This window comes from Hermetia illucens, chromosome 3, assembly GCF_905115235.1.
Source record: "Hermetia illucens chromosome 3, iHerIll2.2.curated.20191125, whole genome shotgun sequence".
Taxonomy (NCBI): domain Eukaryota; kingdom Metazoa; phylum Arthropoda; class Insecta; order Diptera; family Stratiomyidae; genus Hermetia; species Hermetia illucens.
Genome location: NC_051851.1, coordinates 25766475 through 25789288, shown reverse-complemented (window position 1 = coordinate 25789288; position 22814 = coordinate 25766475). Strand labels below are relative to the sequence as shown.

Genomic DNA, 22814 nt, shown 5'->3' with positions numbered 1-22814 from the left:
ATGCGAGGCGTTTGAATACCGAATACTAAGATATTGCAGCGGTCTATCTTATAATTGAAAGACTAGAAAGGTCTGGAAAAATGCCGAAGTATAAAATTCGAGCGATCAAGAGTGGAATCACTTCGAGAATATGTTCTCAACTTGATGGAAAGGTTTTTCGAGAAAAAGGCCACCCAAATCCATTAATTCGGCAACTCTACCAACAGGTTTGCACTACCCCATTGGCCATATTTCTCAAAGTGGGAGGGAATAAAGTTCAGAACTCGATCATATCTTTTATACACCTTCTTAAAAGGGACCTATTTGAAGTTGGACCCAGGTCTTTCGACGGCTCTTGTAATACTATTTGCTAAATATGTTCAAAAATATAGATTAAGGACTGTTCCACAAAGAAAAAATGACTGACGGTTTCCTCTAGGTCAGAAGTAACTCGTCAGATGCTGCCTCACCTCTGCCCTGAGAGTGACCTGACCGGCGACAGGTGGTAACTGCTCCATTTATATGTAATCGCAAACACAACATGAGTGCGAATCATATTCAATTGAAAACCATGGTGTGGTAAGTCCTAAACTAGACCGAAGCGAATTGGACGAAATAGTATTCTTTTAATAACTTGAGTGTTAAACCCAGAACGAGGGATCGGAGGACCACAAGAGTGGAAGTAACTTGCTTCTCAATTAGCACAGTTCGTCGTTAAGTCGATGCTGACGCAGAACTTCCTCAATCCTCTAACAAGAAACATTCAATGAAGATATGTCAATGGCTGACTTTCTGATTTGGACCTTGTGAACCTACTTTTGTGGCCTTCATGAATGCATGCTAGCAACAATCAAACCGAATGCTAGGCATGGGTCAAAACTCTGGAAAGGCAAGGAAGGGCTCCCAATTTGTTAAGAAATTAGGCTCTAGGGACCTTTGAATCCCTTCGCCTATAAGAAAGCATTTCAATATTTCAGAACCAGTGGCCACTGAACCATTCAAATCCGCCTTAAGGTTGCGATTTACATAAGTCAAAATTCTATAATTGTTCAGTTTATCTCCAACGAAAATACAATGGATTCTATTCGTCGGGCATTGTTATGAAAACAAACCCTAAAAACCATCAACAAACATGATATTCAGTTCATATTATCCAGTTTCGCGCACCTTTACTTTGAATGACAGATAAATTAACTCTCGAACAAATTCAGTGTCAAAACGCATTCAATTGTTACAACACAGAACAATGGACACTTATCCTTTTGGTCTTTTCCAATGCCTCCTTTCAATATCAATACAAAACGATGGGTGGCTGCAGGGAAACTTGCCAAGAAATTGACACAATCGTGAATAAAATCCGGCAAGAAGTTTGGATGGGGTCTCTCCACTCCATTTCGTATTCACAATTGCCCTATGTATCTGCACTTTTAGATAAAAAATATAGATACATAAGCGGGTATGTGTGGATGTAGGGGAGCAATGACAGATATTTTTGCATTCATTTTCATGCCATAAGCATGCAGTTAGGGTATGAATTATTTATATGCCGTCGGCTACATACAAATATTTGTTGACCTATGTTCAATTAAAATTCAAATCATCCATACAAAAGTAACTGATTCGCTCGGAAGATATTATGCACTAATACCCATGAACAGATGCCGCAAACGAATTTGGGCATAGTGACTTTGAATAGAAAAGCATCGGACCTGGACTAGACCTTTGTGTTGGTCCACGGTAGTCAGCCGTATCTGAAGACTTTCATCTTTTGAAAGTTTTCTATGGTACAGTTGGTGGCGAAAGAAGATCTGTTCTTTTGGATGGGGTTTTGAAGGTGGACTATTTTCTGGGCATTCTAGGGTTTAGATCACCAATGTGGATATGTGGCTCTGTATGGACCAAAAAGTTCTGTTTTGTTGAGATAGTTTGAACGAACTGTATCTCTTAAATAACCATTTAGATTGACCCCAAGTAACATGATCATACCCAAGATACAAATCTTCTGAAAATTTATCTTAACAGATTTTTAATACGTCAAGAAAGAAGAAAAAAAGATACGAAATTTGAGGAGGAAGTAAGACCTAAGCGTCTCACGAGCTATCACTTAATTTTTACGAACATAGTGTCACGTAGTTCTTCCTTAACGATTGTCTCTCCTCTGAATAGTGAGAAATCCAACTAATGGAAATGCTCTTACTATTTTCTTACGCAAAACGTAAAGATTCAGGAAGGAAAAGATTTCAACACGAAATCGCGCGACCAACTTCAAAAGGGATCTTTTCTTGCAGATTTCATAGTGGAATTTTCAAATGTGGCATTGTTTCTAGGCAATGAGAATCACGAACAGCGAATGCCAGGTACGCCATTTTATCCACTTTATGATATCCGCAATTTATATAGAATATTTCTAAGCGGAGACGATTCACGTTCAAGACAGTTCCAAGATATAGACGCGGAGATAGCTATGGACAGACATACATATGAGAATATAGTCTACCCCATCGGATTTTATTCGATCCCCATATCTATACCTACTCAATGAATATTAATGTAAATGCACTTATTGGGAGGAAAAAGAATACGTTTCTGCTACTACCAGATTTCACTTTTAGCTTCTGCTTTTTTTCTGTCCTTGCATGGCAAATTCAGTGGTCGGAACGTTACGAAGAGTGACTTCTGTGCATGTGGCATGCAGCATGCAGATCCATGATAATAACTGATTTTTGTCTCACGTATGGGTAGAATGTTACGGGCATAGAATAAATATGTAGGTTGCACAAAAACAACGCCGGAGCAGCCATTGCAGATGCAATATCTCATTTAAAAGCACCACTCGATAAATGCACCGGTGGAGTTGGAGCAACAATAGGAGCAATGAGCAGCGGGAATTTTGTATAAAAGTGCAATATTGCAATTTATTGTGGGGCGACACGGGTCAGAACAGGTAGCCGAAACAATTGTATGTTTTGTGACTTCCTACTATTTTGTTTAAACTTGTACAGGTTTAATTTTATTGTGCCCGCACGTAGATAAGTGCAGAGGTAATAATAGCGTTAAACTTCCGTGGATGAGGGAGATGAAGACTGTAAGTCTCTGGGAGGAGTAAATTTCGACTCCAAGTTTACGTGAAAGCACTATAACCAGGAGCAATACCAGAAATCCTGCAGATTGCTCTGGTGCTGTAGGAATGCGATAGGTAAGACCTGGGGACTTTTACCAAAACGCCGACTGCGGCACTTGAAGTTATTTGATATTTCATTAAGGAAGATTGCGTGTGATCACGCCGGCGGTTGGAGCAGAAGAGAGATGCGGACTCCCTCACCGGTGACTCTCCACTCTCGTGGCGAGTTCTAGAAAAGCCGCGGAGAGCGGCGGCGGCGTCATCTACCCGCTCGTATCAACAATTTCGAATGTTGTTAATCTTGTTGCGCCACAGATCTACAATGATGGGGCTGGAACAAACTTTTGGAATCCTGACATCCCCTGTCAAGTCTACTTTGAAGGGAGAAATTACAAGGATTCACGCAGCCGAGTGGAGAAATTTGAACTCTTGCCGGCAGGCGAAAATCTCTCTGAAAAAACCTGGGGTTATCCCAGCGGCATTTGTGTTGACCCTTAAGAAGTGTGACATGAGTTCCACCGCACAAATGCCAGAGGAAGAGCGGGAGCATGTAGGATTTGCACCCACTAAAAACCATCGATCCCCCATCTCCCGGGATAATGCGGTCGTCGCTTGCGGTTTCATTTGTAGGTGGCCGCAGCATAACCAATCTGTGTACGTTGCAGTCGTTTTATGCATTCATTGTTGTAGTCTATTTTTTTTTCTATTTATTTTCTAATAGAATCATAACGCAGGGATTTTGTGTCAATTTTTATAACATTCATGGGATAAGGGAGAACTTTTTCTCGGTATATGCGCACTTAACTACCCGTAAACCGGCTATTTTTGTAGGTGAAACTAATATCAGCTCAGATGCTGACATTAACCAGTACCACGTTCCTGGTTACCACTTAGTGCCTCTTTCCGATCTCCAAAGAGAGATTGGCATTTACGTTCGTAATGATGCGCTCTTCTCCATTGTCCCTAATCTAAATTCCGCTAATACGGAGTTCACCTACGCCTGGATTACAATTAGAATCATCATCATATTTCTCTGTTTCCTATATCGCAGCCATAATTCATCTGATGCGGATACTGTACGTTTCTTTGACGCGCTCTCTCCTAATATTGATAATTTGGCCCAACAATTGCCCTTGTCTGACATTGTCATTGCTGGCGATTTCAACGTACGAAACAAAGCAGCAATCAAACCAGTGGAAAACAGCTGGCTCTCCTCGTCCCAAAAAAAGTTCGCCAAGTGAAGTCAAGATAATGTTCATTTGTTTCTTCGATTGCAGAGGGTATGTACACGCAGAGTTCGTTCCCCCGGGTCAAACTGTCAAGCAGAAGTTCTACTTGGAGGTTTTGAAAAGATTGAGGGAGAGTATCCGGAACAAAAGGGTAGATCTGTGGCACACAGGCGACTGGTTCTTCCATCATGACAACGCGTCGGCCAACACCGCACTTTCCGTCAAGCAATTTTTGGCCAAAAACGTCATGACATCGATTTTCCACCACCATACTCACTGGATCTAGCTCCTAGTGACTTCTTTTGGTCCCGATACTCAAAAGGAATATGAAAGGAAAGCGTTTTGCAACTGTGGAGGAGGTCAAACAAAAATCGCTGGAAGGCTTAAAGGAAGAATCATTTGGAGAAGTGCGTTGTAGTCAAAGGCGAATACTTTGCAGGTGATCAAAATTTGATGTAAAAATATTGAGAAATCAAGAAGTTATGACGAAATTTCCGTTTTTTTTGGGTCCCCCCTCGTATATAATGTAGAGTGCCTCCAGATTTTCAGCTACCACATGCCTGGTGGCAAGACATGTCGAACTTCTGTGTGAATCTCACAACTTACGGCAACTAGTCGATTGTTCAACAAGAATCCCTGATAAACCAGGTGAAAATACCCATCTTCTGCATGTCGTAACACACTGAGAAGTACACATTCTCTGTAGTAGCCTTAGAGAATTCGGACCACTGCATTATTTCCACAAATTTTAGTACCACCTCTCTACACAAAAAGTGCCCTAATTCCATTGAAAAACTTTAAACGCCCGTATTTCCGTTAAAATTGAGAATTTCGAGAAAAGGAGCTTAATTCGTCATCACTTGCATAGAGGACAATTGGACCTCTGAAATGATGTATAGTTTGCGGGGTCTAGGTGGCGGAAAATGGCTGTAAATTGGGGAAATCTTTCGAAAAACTTTACACGCCCTGGCACTTTTGCAAAAGGGAAGTTTTTGAATTACTAGTCAAGCTCGATGTGTCCAAATCTGCCGGTCCTGATGATATCTCGCCCATAGTCCTAGAAAGCTGCGCCTCTTCTCTGGCTAGACCTCTACGCAAACTTCTTCATTTGCCTTACTCTCAGGGTATCTTTCCATCGGCTTGGAAAATTGCTCATGTCCAGATGTCCAGATATAAAAAAATGGAGAGACTTGTGATCCTTTTAACTACCGACCAATGGCATTAACTACAATTCTGTCAAAAGTTTTTGAAAAACTGATCAACCCTGAATTAATGACCAATCTTGATTCAAATCACCCTATCAACGAAAAGCAATACAGATTCCGTTCTATGTGTTCGACCGGTGACTAGATGACACTTGTTGTTGTTGCTCTTGATATTTCGAAGGCTTTTGACAGAGTATGGCACCTGCTCTCCTAACCATACTCCGCGCATTTGGTTTTGATGATAAGGTTGTCAAATGGATTGAAAACTTCCGGCGTGCATCAACGTACTGTTTTGTCATCCACCCTCATTCTCAACTTCCTTAATGACCTCTTAAATAACACTTTCAATCAATCAATTAGGCAAGGAATGCATCGCCACTTCCTTCGCGCTCAACCCCCTCCCCATTCCAATCCCTAATTTCCTTCTTTCTCGCCAAGGCTGTGCTAGAGCTTTGTAGTATCAATGGGCATCCCTTGAGCTTTGGCGTAATCATTAAAAAAACCAATATTTAGGTATTACTTCGCGGGGTGGGTTTGCTTTTAGGCATTCGTGCTACTACTCTACAGTGAATCATTCAGCCCAATGCGGTGCAGATATTGCCTGTAGCAAACACCATGCCTCAAGGGAAACTAGATAATGTGGTAATATGGGGTGACCGATATTTCCGCTCAAATCATATCCTAACATGGGATGGGATGAGTCTGTGCTTCCGCTAACCCTTTGTAGACTCGTCTCATCTACATTGCCAGAGATCACCGGACTCTGACCACCCCGCATTCCTGCTTCTATGTGTCGCTCTATAAATCTCGCATGGTACAGTGCACTCAATTATTTCGGCAGCCACTACCAGCGCTGCCTCATCTAATGTGGTTCTAAAATCATCCCAAAATCTTCAAAGCCGTCAGCCGGTACACAGAGTTAATCTACTTCCATCTCTAAGAGTTTGTAAACACCTCTGCCCAAATGACGAGTAAAGCAGGATGGATCGTACCACCCCTGCTAGAAGCAACCTCCAACAGTGCTTCGATTCACCAATATTCAATATCAATGTAATGACAAAAATCGAATGAGATGATCAGAATGTCAAGAGTGGCCAAAGACGACCTAGAGAAAAGCGTTATCCCAAAAACTCTAAAAAAAGTTGGCGAAATTGACTGCGAAGGTCTACCCGCAAATCTTGAAGCTTCTTCGAAGTGTTTCGTCGATACGTGTTTGGACGTCTCTGTGCTAGCCAGGCTCGAGAATGTGAGGGGGGTTTTTGACCACTTTGATCCCTCACGTGTCATTCTACTAAAATTCTCGATTCATTGCCGGCGGTTGGACAGGTTGATTGCGCGCGTGGAGCCGTAAATCTACGGACCTGAGTGCCGCGATCGACAGGAAGGATTCACGACGGATCACATCCTCGACCGTTATTTCTTCTGCCTCAGGTGTTTAGTAAGGCGCAGCCTCTGAGGTTCCCACCCTTTCTTGACATCCTCCAAAATAATGGCCTGAGGATGACAGGCAATGGCGCGCGAATTTTTATAGAATGACACGTGAGGGGTGATGTGTTCGAAGAATCCTACCCCCGCCACTGACATTCGCGAACCTGGTGTCGACAGAACACTTTGATGAAGCAATCAAAAGGACTGCATAATTCGAGCTTTCAATACAGATTGGAACTGTTTGAATTCGCAATTCACTCCCTTCGCTTTCCCAATGTAACTTTCGCGTTGGAATCACAGGTGTTGCTGGTGTACAGGCAACGAATCCTGGAAGGCTACATGACAAACGACCATTAATAACATACATTGTGCTTGAAGTGTCTGGCGCAGACTGTGTGCAAACGTCGCAATACCGGGAGATTTGTCGAAGCCCTTGGAGCACGTGGAGATTATATTGTGAGTGACACAGATTGGAACCGTTTTTACGATAGTTTGGTAAGACTCGCCATGCAGAAGAATCGTATTTGGTAGGTTATGCAGAGGACCTTGCGGCACTTTATGCCGGACACACTGTTGAACAGGCGCTAGGTAAGCGGATGGATTACTGCTCATGGTTTCAGCCTTACGCAAGAAAAACTGACGTAGTCATCTTGAACAGAAAGAGAATTCCGAATTTGCGTCCCATGTCGGTCGCCGAGTTGACTATAGAGTCAGAATAACTTGGCTTAATGGTAAATTCGAAGATAAATTGTTTCGTTTTAGGATTGAAAGAGTCCTAAGTCCGCGTCCAGTTGATGTTGGGCCGGACCAATTGGGAAGAAACTTTCTTCCACATTTGTGGCCCACGGACCCTTCTTTTTGAGAAAAAAAATCTAAATTTTCAAAAGATTGATTGACGCTTTCGCCCAGGGCAGAAAGTTGCTTCTCAATTGGTCCTGTCCAACATCGACTAGATGCGGACTTTGGGCTCTTTTAAAACCCAAACAAAATAAATTCGTTTCGGCGTAATTATTAAAGCGGATTTCGTCTGATGAGTTGCCTCTGCCATGGACGAAAGCGACAGTAACTTTTTCGAAGATGAAGTTGTTCGAGTAAATCAAAGCAGTCCGGTAATGGGAATGTTAGGGGCCTTATATCTCCAGGAGATGTGTTCTTATGGGGATAACATAGTCCGTTCTACTCCATGGAGCGAAGGTATAGGCTGATGCTGTTGGCAAGCATTTGTACCGTAAGCGGCTTGCCTAAGTGCAGAGACTTGCTCCACTTGCTTTGCAAGTGGAATCTGCTTACAGTTATTGCTAAGGAATGTAACTTTGATTCGTCGCTGAACCGAAAGTATAGTGAGATTGACTATTTCCTTACCTAACTTCTAAGATAGTATGGAGGTTTTCAGTCTTACCTTCACAAGATTGAGAAGGCACGAACTCCTGTTTATCTGTTCTGTAATAGAGTGGCAGACGACGTCGAACAAACCTTTCTCTCTTGTGAAAGGTGGGGTGGGTTTCGTCAGCAGCTTTTTGAAGACACAGGCGAGCTCTCTCCTGACAATGTTGTTAAAGAGATGCTGTGGAATGTTGGCGGATGGAGCCATGTTTCGCATTACTCTTGAGTTCTTCTTCTTGCGAAGAAGATTGAACTCGACCGATGGAGGGACCAAATGGCATGACGTTCTTTGAACTAATAGCTCTCTCCTTCCTCTCCCTTCATCTTAGTGGACCAAATTTCCTGACTTGAAGGCTCCTTAAGCCGGAAGAGCGGGAGACGATGGTATTGTGTCAACAGCACTTTCGAACATTCAAGCCACATCGGCCCGTTTTAAGGACCATACAATGAAGCTCCGGGATTTTATCACTTAGAATATATTTTTTCTTCTTAAGTGTGTGTTAGATGAATTTTTCCACCGATCCTTGTGGAGATTGTGTATCTTACAATTTGATCTAGTCTTAGTCAAGTGACTCTAATCTTATGTAAGCATCCTTTTTTGCTTTATCTTTATAAACTGGATTTTTACAAAGTAGATATGTCACTTAAAAGAGCTTGAGAATGTCATAATTGTGCGAGATATTATGAGATAGTATTTTTTGATCTACAAAGATGCCGCATTCTTAAAATAAGTCTAATTGCTAAGATACTTGTGAAAAATTCCAATTACGAAGATTTTCTTGAGTAATTATTATCGCCCTACTCATCTTTCTTCAGAAGCTTTAATGAATCCAAATCTGTTCTTAATTTGCTTTTTACTTATCTCAGTTCTTCTCTTCCGGTGGTAAATCCATTCAGGGGCTCGACTCATAGAAGAAACCATGTTCAACCCAGAGATGCTCATTAAAATACACCTGTTTCAATCGTGTATGAGTACGGCAAGATTGCATTTGTTCCTCCTCAAAACCCACCCGTTTGTCGTCCATCTATTCATCTCCGTAAAAAAAAACTAGTTTTCCATAAAATTTACTCACATAAATGTTGAACTCTTTCCGTGAACAACATCACAAAACTCGACCATTATTCAAACAAACATGGCAAACATGGAACTATGATGTGAAACAGCAGGCATTTAAATTATGGCTCTACAAGGTGGTATCTTCTCACAGGTTAGCTTTTAATGTGATCGCTGCGATACCGAGCGACGGAAGAAGCAGCGGGAAAAAGGAAAATGCACGTATCTGAATCTAACCAAGAGGCCCGAATTAAAAGCACGTCATGGATACAACTTGCCGCATACTGTGGGATTGTACGCGAAGTAAGTGCAACCCACACTGTCTGCATTCGTGCTGTGCTACCATAATTTGTGCTCCCGCAAAGAGTGGCCCTAATTTCGGATTAAATTATGGGAAATCGGTGCTAGAGTCGGAAGGAATTAGCATAGTAGGAAGTGGGCTCGAAGAAACTCAAACACTTTAGCTGAAGGTAAAATTAGCCCAGAGGTTCTTTAGAGCGCCGTTTCAAGGGTTCTTAACTAACACTTTTACTTGAAAAACAGATTAAACGGGGCGAACCCCATTCTCAAACTCCTCTTCACAAAAAATCAACTTCACCTGAATTTCCGTAAGTGGAAGTCGGATTCCTTCTTGGGGCTTGAAGAACCGCAATAGTGCGAGTATGCTACGAGCCACTAACATGCCGCCGTTCCACTCAGATTAGATTAACTGAAATCATTAAAATGAGGCGAACGGCAAGCATCTTGCAATTTGCATTTTTCAATGCTTACCACGGATGCAGTCCATCCTGTTACACTTATGGTACAGATTCGGTGTAAACTTTGGTATTTTCACTTTCGCTGTATCTTGGGTTAATGGAAGATGGAGTCTGTGCAATCGAAATTCAATAGATACGAGAGGTCGGAAGCCTTTGATCATGCACGAGTCCCCATGCGAGACTGCAATATTTCAAAAGCGGCTCTATTTCAATGAATATTGTTTCAGGAGGACAAGGATTGGTGCAATAAGATAGAGAGATGGTTCTGCTATTTGAAAATGATATGCAACTCATCAGAATGGATGAAGTCGCAATCGGGACTATTTATAGTTACATTCGAGCCCTGCCAAGAGCTCAGTGAAGTATATAAAGTGAAATATATACTTCACCAAAGGATTTCGCTTGAGAAAGTCAAGCCAATTCAAGAAGTGCAGTGCTACAACTGCCAGAATTTCGGGCACATTGCCCTCAATTGTTCCATTGTGCACGAGTGCGTGAAGTGCACAAAACACCACCTCTCTTTATTTCCTGGCACATCCCCGTATGTAAAAACCGGCGCTCACTATCCCGCGGTTGAATTTGAAGCGGAGCTCCCTCGTTCAAAACCCAAAACCAAGCGTAAACCCACTAAGTTCAACTTCCGCAAAGCCAATTTTGACGGTCTGAACTCAGCTTAACTCAGCTCTTAACACCTTCTACAATATCCTCTCTCATCTCCTCTCCTGTTATGTCCCTACTTCCCCTCCCTGCCTACGTTCGTACCCAACCTGGTTCACAACGGAACTTCATATTAACATTCGCTTGAAACATACACTGCGGAAGAAGTTTCGGGCTTCAAAAAATGACGCCGACCATGCTCACTTCAAGGCTATACGCTCTACTGTGAGGTCAATGGTCAGAAAAGCGCGTAAAAGGTACCTATTGAGCGTCGAAGCCGCCCTTGCCCGCAGTAACTTAAAATCCTTTTGGTCTCACGCTCGCAACTCTCGTAATCCAACTCAATCTCTCCCTTCTTCTATCAGCTTCGCTGACTCCACTGCCAACTCCCCACAACAATCCTGCGACCTTCTCTGCACTTACTTCTCTTCAGTGTTTTCTCTCTCGAGCCCTTCACCCTCTACACCTTTCATAACCACAGACTCCTTGGAATCACTAGCCATTCCTTTCCTTACGCCTTCCTTGGTTGAGTTCCTCATTGGTAACCTTGACCCCATTGTCGGACCTGGCTCCGATGGGCTTCCTAACCTCTTCCTCATTAACTGTGGAAAACGCATTTCCCTCCCCCTGAGTATAATCGACAACAAAAGTCTAGATAAATGCTACTTGTCCCGTCTTTGGAAAGAGGCCCTTATCATTCCTATCCTCAAGAGCGGAGACCCTTCCCTTGCTGTGAACTATCGCCCCATTTCTCTTCTCTTCTCTTGCTCCAAAATCCTAGAAAGATACGTCAACGACTGGTTGACCGCGCATTTCGGTCACCTCATTGTCAAAGAGCAACATGGTTTCGTGAAACATAGATCAACGGCTTCAAATCTTCTGGTCTTTCCCAACTTTGTTGCTAAACGCTTGAATTCACGACAGGAGGTACATGCTGTTTATACTGCTTTCTCCAAAGCCTTTGACACCGTTGACCATAACATTCTTCTCTCTAAACTTTCATCGGTAGACTTCCCTCCCTCAGTCATCTCCTGACTTTCCTCCTATCTCTCATACCGTTCCTGCAAAGTTTCTTTTCATGGTCACTTATCTGGTTCCTTCTCTCCATCCTCTGGTGTTCCCCAAGGCTCTACACTTGGCTCCCTACTCTTCCTGTTTTTTATCAATGACCTCGTCTCCATCCTCACCTGTCCGTATTTGCTTTACGCAGACGACTTTAAATTGTTTGCCTCTGTTTCGTCTCCATTGGACTGTGCTCTCTTGAAAAAATCAAAAATGACTGACGGTTTCGTCCAGGGCAGAGGCAACTCATCAGACGCTGTCTCACTTTTGCCCTGGGAGCAGCGTGACCGAAAGTGCCAACAGGTGGAAAGACGCTCCCTTTTATCATCGCAAAAACACGACAAGGTTGCGAGTTATATTGAACTTAAAACGCCAGTCGTTGTAGTCTAAGCTAGACTAAGGCTAAAGCTAGGTTGTTGTTGTCCCCGGATGGGGACTTAGGATCCCGCAGATCCTACAACGACTGGCGTTTTAAGTCCAATATAACTCGCAACCTTGTCGTGTTTTTGCGATGATAAAAGGGAGCGTCTTTCCACCTGTTGGCACTTTCGGTCACGCTGCTCCCAGGGCAGAAGTGAGGCAGCGTCTGATGAGTTGCCTCTATCCTGGACGAAACCGTCAGTCATTTTTGATTTTTTCAATTTTTAATGCTTGGGGTGCTACGCTCCAAACTAGGAATCCATGGACTAAAAAACGTGGGAGTAAGCTGCTCCTCATTTAGTCTGGTCCACCATCATGTGGATGGGGACTTAGGATCCCGCAGATCCTAAACAACAACCTAGCTGTGCGCTCTTACAATCCAATCTTGATAATTTAGCCCGTTGGTGTTCGGTCAACAAGCTAACACTGAATGTCAACAAATGCCACTGGATGCGCTATTCCCTTAAACCCTCCCCATCATCCTTTTCCTATTCTCTCAGTGGTCAACCCTTTTCACTACTGACCTCCGTCAAAGACCTGGGTGTAATATTCGAAGATAAACTTCGTTTCAATTCCCACTTCGGTTACATCATCAATAGAGCTTCCAAAATGTCTGGTTTTTTCCTACGTTCCTCGTCCGACTTTACCTCAATCCAGCCCTCCTTAACACTCTTCAATTCCCTTGTCAAAAACATCCTTGAATATTGCTGTGTAGTCTGGTTCCCCAGCCACATCCGTGACGGCCGCGCTCTTGAAGCTGTACAACGCAAATTCACCAGGACCCTCTTTTATAAAAAGAACCTTCCACGGATCGATTATCCGTCACGATTCCGCACCCTCAATCTCCCCTCTTTACAGCAACGCCGTATCTTCCTTGATATGTGTACTCTTTTCAAACCCTGCAATGGTCCGACTGCTCCGCCAACTCGGATATTACTTTCTGTATCGCCTCGTCTCATAACACACGTAATGCGGACATTTTTGATCTACCCTTCGCGGAGCTCGAGATTTACTTTCACTCTCCGATCCCGAGGTTTTGCCGGTCCTACAATGCCCTGCAGCTTGGTTCCTTTGACTCAATGTACCTCTCTAGCTTTAAGCGCAAAATATGGCATTTACTTGCTCCTCCCACTGAGGACAATATGTAATAAGAAATTTGCTTTCTGTGTATTGTCCTCATTAAATAATTAAATAATTAAATAAATAAATAAACACATGTTCGTGGAATGTCCTACACCCTCGGCGGAGACGCATTCATTACTTAACTTTCATTACTTAACTACTTAACTTTCCCGAGTCTCCATAAAATTTTTGCGGGCAGGATTTAATAACTCCATAAATAATGGCTAGTTTCCCACCACCTGGAAAGTAGCTAAAATAATTGCGATCTGCAAAAAGACAGCTCTAGTGAGCCTGACAAGTTTAGACAGGTATCATTATTGTCCAATCTAGGCAAACTCTTTGAGAGAGCATGGACAATCGGGCTAGTCCAATATTGCAATCTCAAAGAGATTATACCCGACCACCAGTTCGGATTTCGCAGCAAACACGGAATACAACATGCACTTAGATACCTTCACGACACTGTCGTAGCAAGACTTAACGTCAATAATAAGCCGACCGTAGCATGTACATTAGACTAAGAAAAGGCCTTCGACTTCGTATGGGTAAACGGACTAATCGACAAGCTCCTTAGATCTTGAGTTCCCAATTCCGATAATTAGAATTGCACTAAGCTTCTTCAAAGATAGGTATTTCTATGTCAGCGCGGGGAATGAACTCTCCGATCTCTTGTCGGTAACATCGGGTGTACCGCAAGGATCCATTTCTGGACCCACATTTTACAATATCTTCACGGCTGACATCCCAACTCCTGAGACCGGCACCGACCTTATTCAATATGCCGATGATACTCTCATCTTCTCTTTAAGCTTCCACACCAACAGGGCAGCCAAAGCGGTCGAGAGATATGTGAAAGACTCCTGCAAATATTATCTGCAATGGGGCATTCAAATTAATGGGGCCAAAACGAAATTCTGCACCTTTCGGAGGAAATCTAGATACCTAGGTTCTAGAGGAATCCACAGGAAAGCTAAACGCTTAAAAATGAAGATCGGAAACACTATAGTGAGCAATTCCTAGACCATAAAGTAGTTAGGAGTTAAACTTCATGAACTTCTTAAGTTCAAGCCACACCTTGAGCTCGCTATGGGTAAGGCACGCGGTGAACTCAGTAGGATCTACTTTCTTCTTCGAAAGAAGGTGGGACTCAGCGCCAAGGCCAAACTGACTCTGAACAAGACCCTGATCAGGCCCATTATCTGCTATGGAGCGCCCACGTGGATCACTTGCTCCATCCGAACTATGTCCAAATGTGAGGCATTCGAATGCTGGATTTTAAGGCACTGCACTGGTCTGTCCTATAATTGGAAGACCAAGAAGGTTGGAAGAAACGCCGAAGTTTATCGGCGCGCCAAAGTACAACCTCTTCGAGAATTCGTTCTCAATTTGATGGAACGGTTTTTCGAAAGAACGGAGAATCACCCAAATCCACTAATCCGCCAACTCTACCAACAGGGTAACACCTTCCCATTGCCCAACTTCCTAAGGCCTTGCTAAATAGTGAGTGAATCCCTTAAACCCACCATCCTTCCCCTCTTTGATTTCCCCTGCCTGGTGGGGGTACACCGAGGCTAAGCACAAAAGATGTGATGTGCCATTGTAAATAGTAGTAAGTAATACCTTCTGGTGGTCAAAGGGTAGTATTGGTCGCAGTGCGAAACGTGGATTGGTACCCACGATGGAGCATAAAACCTGGGAAATGCCCACTGAACCAACACCAACAGCTCTACTACCAAACCCTATCTCCACCTCAACATGGTGACCGCTGGGAGATCTTTCTTAATGAAAAGCTGCAGACGGAGAAGGATGAAGGCGAGTCTCCCGCTCCTGAAAAAGGGACAATTTGTACCAACTGGTCCACCAGGTTCGGGTTGGGTAGGGCTGACAACCCTATATGGAAAACAACTTGTTACGAAGCCACAACAGGAGCCTCGGACTGGACTGACAACACAACGACGAACCCGGCAACGGCAAAGGAATAACGATTTGCACATTTTCTCATGGGACGTGCGCTCCCTGTACAGAGATGAAGCTGCTGAGCAGCTAGCCGATACCCTGTCCCAATGATGTTGATGTAACAGCGTTACAGGAGATGCGTTGAACAGGGACCGACTTCCTGGAGAAGAGCCGCTACACCATATATTATAGTGGCCATCCAGTAAACCATGTGCTCGGAGTAGGTTTCTTAGTCAGCCAAAAAATGAAACCTGCTGTTATCGGCTTTGAAAACATAAGCGAACGGCTGTGCACTCTGCGCTTGCGAGGCAAGTTTACAAAAATGCGCCTCATTAACGTTTACACCCCTATAGAGGGGACTGCAGAGTCAAAGAAGGATACCTTCTACGAGGCAGTAGAATGAATCTCCGAGCCTGATATCCAAATCATACTTGGGGATTTTAACAACCAAGTAGGGACGGAGCCCGTATTCAGGCGATACGCTGGCTTCCATAGCTTACATAGGGGTACCAATGATAACGGACTGCGTATTATTCAGTTAGCAGTATCGCACGAAATGGTTGTTGGAAGTACCTGGTTTGCGCGGAAAGCGGTCCACAAACATACGGTGGGCCTCTCCAGACGGGACCACTTTCAACCAAATTGACCACGTGTTGATCGATTGCCGCCACCTCTCAGCCTTGATGAACGTCAGAACATATAGGGGGGCCAATATAGACTCGGATCATTATCTCGTTGGTATGGTGCTACGGACTCGAATAACAACACGACCCAGAATCCCCCCTTTTAATCAGGTGAGAGTTAACACTGAAGCCATCCACGACACAGCCCCCCGCGACATCTATAAGAGGGAAATGGATGCCGCAATAACCGCAGTCAACAGAGGACCTGGAGATGAAGCATCAACAAATAATCTTCACAACCACCTGAAGAACGTTATCATCGATACGGGCACAAGCATATTTAGCCCCAGCCGCAAAAGGAGTCGAAACGGCGGGGTTGACGATGAATGTAAGCTAGCAACGGAGCGCAAGAATGCCGCATACCCAGTAATATTGCATTCTCAAAGGACGCCGGCACGCGCGGAGACTTATGACGTACTCCGGCGAGCGGAGAAGGGTCTTCGCAGAACAAAAAAGGAGGCTTGGGAGAACCAACAGGTCTGTGAACTAGAAAAGTACACCAGGCGCGGAAGTTTTACCAACAAGTCAGCAGGATGAAGATGCTCATCCTGCCGAGACAAAGAGGGAAATCTGATTTCCGACAGAATTGGCACATTGGAGCGATGGGTTGAGTTTTTTGATGAACAATTGAACAACCAGAACATCGGCGAGTTGGAGGTCCCGTCAACTGAAGACGACGGGCAAATACTGCCACACCATATAAGATATTCTCCGCTATCTTGCTAGGCCGGATAGCAACGTACGCCCGGAACATCATTGGCCCATTCCAAAGAGGCTTCACTGCACGCAAATCAGCAACAGATCAGATTCTCTCTCTGCGAGAAGCGATGGAAAAACTGCTGGAATATGAACATCAGTTGCACCATCTCTTCATCGACTTTAAAGCCGCCTATGATAGCATAACCAGGGTAAAACTGTACACGGCCATGAGAGAATTCGGTATACTGACGAAATTGATAAGACTGACTAGGCTGACCCTGACCAATGTGCAAGGCCAAATAAAAGCAGCAGGATCACTCTCCAGACCATTCGACATCAACAACGATCTACGACAAGGGGATGATCATGCGTCCTCTTTAACCTGGCCCTTGAGAAAGTGATCCGTGATGTTGAAGTAAATGCAAGGGGTTCGATACTGTTGAGGTCCACCCAACTACTGACGATATCGACATCATGGGAAGGACGACTGGATACGTACAAACTGCCTTAATCCAGATCGAGCAGACGGCAATCGGCGCGAGATCTTGGGCTGCATATCAATGAAGGCAAGACGAAATATACGCAACGTCAGCACCGAAAACCAACCAACCAACAACATCAAACCGCACTGGCCAAACGGGAAGAATAAAGATAGGAGAATACAACCTTGAGACCGTTGATAATTTCTCCTATCTAGGGTCGAAAATCACAACCGATTTGGGAGCCAACAGAGCCTATTTCAGCTCCAAATTCCAAAAACTGTTCCACTCGAAACGTCTCACCATGGGGTCAAAGCTCTTACTGTACAAGACAATGATCTTGACAGTCCTCATGTATTCCTCGGAGACTTGGGATCTTAGCAAGAAAAATTGCGAACTCTTGGCCGAGAGAAGAATCCTCTGAAGAATTTTTGGCCCCCTACATGAGGATGGGCAATTCCGTAGCCTACATAACGACGAAATCTATGAGCGATACCATGGCCGTCTGGTTACGGTGGGCGGGTCACTTAATCCGTATGGATGAGGATGATCCAGCCCGGAAAGTCTATAAGGGCAATATCTATGGTAGAAATAGAAGACGAGGCAGACCCTGCCTGGGATGGAGCGATGGCGTAGGTCAGGACGCCAGACACCTTTTAGGGATATCGAATTGGTGGACCTCGGTGCAAAACCGGGATGTCTGGAGTTCCTTATTAAGGCAGGCCTAGACCGGATACCGGTTGTTGCGCCGTTGATGATAAAAACCAGGTGATCCAGTTGCAGATATTTCTGGTACTGACAATACGATGAAATTGCCAAAATCTTATTCAAAATACACCAAGCAATAGCAAATCTATTCACATATGCAAAATCTTAATCCAGGTCAATCTTGAGATTGAGATTAGAGATAATCCCGCAGTTAACGATTATCACCGCAAATCTCTATTTCTTGCACAATAACCACTAAAAGTAATTGCAATGCGACTCCATCTTTGAATTTCCAAGTTTCCGTTTCTTTCAAATTTTACTTTAGAAAAATATTGTAGACCCTAAAAAGGAAGTCATTAGTGAATGTTGCAGAGGCTTTGAACCATTTGTTGATAGCAATCATCAAACCCAAGAAAAATATACGAAAATTGTAGGTCATCCAAATACAGAAGCCCCAGACAGTGGGAAGGTGTCCAAATTGTTTGAAGTGATTTTGCAGAATTTGTAGAAAGACCCGGCTCAGATACGAATTCAAGAAATAGATTCAATGATATGAGGCTTTAATTGAGTTTTGAGGTTTAATTGATGGTTTAATGGATAGTGTCTGCTGTCGCGGAAATGGTACGGCTGATGAGAGTAAAAGTTAAAGTAACCATCAATGTTGGATTTGACTTCTTTGTTGTTTTAGGTAAATTTTTGAGTTGAAAGGGAGAATGACTAATGAGTCTGCAATTTTGTTGAAGAGGATGGTTGTTGCCACTTTCTAATTCTCACTAAATTTTATAATCAAAGACTGAACCGTTTGACGAGAGGCGGGATCTCTGAACTATTAAAAGAAATCTAGGAGATGGGTGAGTTTCACTCCATGGTGAATTGCATTCTCGTGCGGAGTTCGATGAATCTTCGCTAATCAGCTTGCGCCTTCACACTACCCCACCCCCAGTTGATATCGTGTTTCAGTGACAAACTCAAATCCTGGCCCGTCATCTTTAGGGGATCAAAACTCATGCGCCGTGTACCCTTTCTCCCAGAAACCTCAGCCCCGGAGACAAAAGGCTTTAACCGGAGACGTTCTTGGGCCTGCCACCGATGTTAAGCCTAAATAAGTGCTCTCCTCTGTTCAGCACTTTATATGGACCGTCATATGGTGGCTGCAAGGACTTCTGGGAAGCATCCAACAAGACTAGTGTCCACATATGTAGGTAATTAAAGGTGTTAGCCCTAGTCGAAGAATAACGGCATGGCGGGGGCGATTTCATTCTTGTCCTGGAGCAAACCCAAAAACCCAGTGGTGGAAAGGGTCGACCTGGTGTCGAACGCAGGATCGCTGGGAATCTGAAATTCTCCTCACGGAGTTGGTAACTCGGCGGAACTGACGGCAAACTCTTCGCGATGAGCTGTAAAACGAAAGACAGGACTTGCGACCACGAAGAGTCATCATGTGCCATTACAGCGGCATTCAGTGTCCTATGCCAACTTTCCAGCGTCCCTTTGGATTGCGGGTGGTACGCAGTCATCCGGTGGCGTTTGAAGCCCAGGAGTTTGCCCAACTCCGAGGATAGGGTAGAGTCGAGCTGCATTTTCTGGTCATCCATTCATGATGTATGCGGAAATGTCGGTCAGAGGTATTGCTTTAGGCTACCGCGTGAACCTATCAATGATTGTGCCGCAATACTTGAAGCCATGCGAATTTCGCAAAGGGCAAATAATGTCGATGTGGATTATGTGAGAACGCTTTGTAGATCGAGAAAGTGAGCCTACCTTTTTCCGTACGTGCTTGGTGAATTTACACTTATGGCGCACGATGCGCTGTCTGCTCAGGAGTTAACATCCTTATTCATTGATGGCCAGAAATATTTATTAGTGACAAGCCGTTTTGTTGTCCGAATGCTTGGGTAAATCGTGTACTGCATAGAATACTTTCTCGCGAAAAGCGGCCAAAATATATGGCCTAGGCCCCCTTTTAGAGGTCTCGCAGACTATTTCGGAGGTTGTGCCGAAAAGGGAAAACTCTCGAAATTTGTATTTGGAGTTATCGCTGAGGCTTTGAAGCACTACATCATCCTTCTGTGCCTCCGCAATTGCTGAAAAATCGACCGTGCCAGGGATTTTAGCCTCTGAAACGCGTGAAACGATCTGCAACTACATTATCCATGCCGGACACATGCTGGATATTCGAAGTAAACTGACATATGAAGCTTAGATGCCGGAGTTGGCGAGGGGACGTTAAGTGCAAAACCGGTCTCAAGGAGACGTTGAAAAATGCATTCGATGTAAAATGCAAGTACACCAAACAAAAGTTAAGGTTTTGCAAGACAGAGTGGATGAACGTCTGAAAAGTTTGTGCCGCATTGCACATACCAAAAGATATTCGTGTGAACTCAAAAAGTCCAAAGAGTGTGGATATTGCCGCTTTCGAAATATCTTCTGGAGCTACAGGGATTTGATGGTGATGGTCCAAGGTCATAAAAACACGGCAGTTAGGAGATTGTGCCCAAAGCTATGGATGGGTGGTATAGGATAGCGATCTAGAATAATCTGAGCATTCAGACGTCTTTAATCGCCACATGGTCGCCATTCACCGTTGAACTACGGGATCATGTGCAGTGGAGAAGACCAGTAACTATTTGATGGTCTGCAAAAACCCTGCTTTAAAAGTGTGTCAAATTTTTTCTTAGCAACAGCGAGCTTCTGGGGTGGCAATGGACGCACCTTCGAGAAGATATGAGAGCCAGTAGTGCAGATGTGGTGCCGTACATCATACTTAGCTGGCTGCGAGAAGCTACTGCCGGGTTGGTTATATTGCTGTATTTTTGAAGAAACGCACGAATGACCGGGTCGGCTACCTCTTCAAAACTGATCGAAAGACTGATAGTAGAGCAGGTGGCAAGTTTTCCTGAAGACCTGAGTGAGGTTACGGGGTTTATAACAGATCCCTTCTGCAGATCCACTAGCAACCCGTAGTGGTCTAGACAGTCTGCGCTTAATATGGGACTACTGATATCCACTGCAACGAAACGCCATGAGAATGTCTGTCGAAGTCCCAGACTTACATCCACTTGCCTGTATATGGTTGAAGAATTTGCCGCCGTTAATTGGAGTTAATGCGGAACGAGTTTGTTATTCCGCGATACCGTGAGAGCTGAGACGTCTGCGCCTGTGTCGATCAGGTAATAGCGCTTACTCAAAGGATCGAATATTGTTAGGTGGGGTGGAGCTGCGTTCTGGGTAGCCGCCACAGGAGCTGTCAACGGTTTTAGTTTTTTTGAAGTCGTGAACGTCCGCAGGGAGACATATTTCTTTGCTTTGTCGGCGAAGATACGGTGGATACTTTCTAGGTGGGCAATATTCCGGATGCCTAAGCCAGTGAAGGGATAGCGAAGACATTCAATGCGCTTGTTCATCGTCGAGAGATGTCATTTCAGCACCAGCTTTACACGTACTTGTAGAAGTTATAATGGACGTTATGAATTTGAAGAGGGTTGATAAGTAAGTAATCGGTCTTATGTCTGCGGGGTCCTGGACTGCCTCTTTCTTAAGGATTTATGGCTCGTCGAACTTTCTCTTCGGTAGCGTCCGCAAAATTGGTGTCCAGCATAATAGCATGGCGGGTACGGTAATCCAATCTGCATGCTGGGCGGGTAACCCCCAAAGTTCACATCAATATTCTCTCGCTTCCGTTACTAAAATCTGCACTGTCTGGAGACTCTGTTGGGATGCTTTGAGTGATCCGAAAAAAGCTTTGCTAGTTCTTCACTTACGTTGCATTCTGGACACTTTTGCCACACCGTCGCGACCGACTGTACACGACAGATAGTTTCTACTTTTGTGTGTCCAGAATTTCTCACTGACGATGGCGTAGTTCCGTCTACTGGCATTACCAGAGTTGAGATGAGACAGCCTAGCAATGTTCTGCCTTAGTGAGTCCCGCCGACGTTCCAGGCAAATTTTCCATAGTGGATCTCTTCGGTTATTCAAACTTCTTTTGGCCGTGCAGAATTCTCGGGGAATGGGAGAATGTTTGGTCTATGCAATGGATCTATCTTGGAGGATGGTATACACACTCTCAGGAATTCGTCCCAAACCTCAGCGGAGACTTCAACTGAACGGTGAAGACAGTTGCCTGCAGTGCAGCGTGGTGATATTGATATCGAAGACATCCGGAAGTATGTCGCTGGCAGTAATGAACCGGTACTAGTCTGCAACTCTTCTGTACAGCCACATGCGCATATACCTTATTTCGTAGTACGAGCGGATGATAAAGAAGTTTATCTCTTCATTCCACTTCGTCGGCTGCCTACGCAAACCTGCTGGAGGGGTCGCCATAGATTGTGGCGAAACAGCTGCAACAGACGGAACTATGCTCCTGGTCTTCGCAACACCTAGACGTCGGACTGCCTCACGATTGGTGGAACTCAAATTTCTCCTTCTCCTCATTTTTGAATTTGCATTTTTTAACTACATAACTACCAAGTTGTTGGACTGAAAGGAGTGCTCGTTGTTGAACTATAAGTCGGAAAATTCACCTGGGAGGCGTAATGGCTGTCTATATACCATTTCTGCTGCATTTGCGCCGAGGTCTTCCTTCCAAGCTGTGGGAATGCCTAATAGAACGACAGGCGATGCTTCCGTCCAGCGGCAATTGTGTCATGTACATCGACCAAGAGGCATCGAGCATCATATCGATCCACAGGTTTCAGACCCCCAAAAAGATAATATCCTTTTACTCAAATGTAATCAGATATTAGCTGGTAGGTTCTACTTTTGGCGGCTTGTACTTAAGTAGAATAACTTAGGCGTTGGATGGAGTATGGCAAAAATTTAGAGTTTCCTCCTTAACAGAGATTAGAAGCCTAAAGTGACCAATTCAC

General features: G+C 44.2%; 1 protein-coding gene across 2 annotated transcripts in view; it reads right to left on the bottom strand.

Moving 5' to 3' along the window:
* The window catches only part of LOC119651765 (cadherin-99C), a 466245-nt gene that overhangs the window by 101111 nt on the left and 342320 nt on the right, over positions 1 to 22814 (bottom strand). The window lies entirely within an intron of this gene.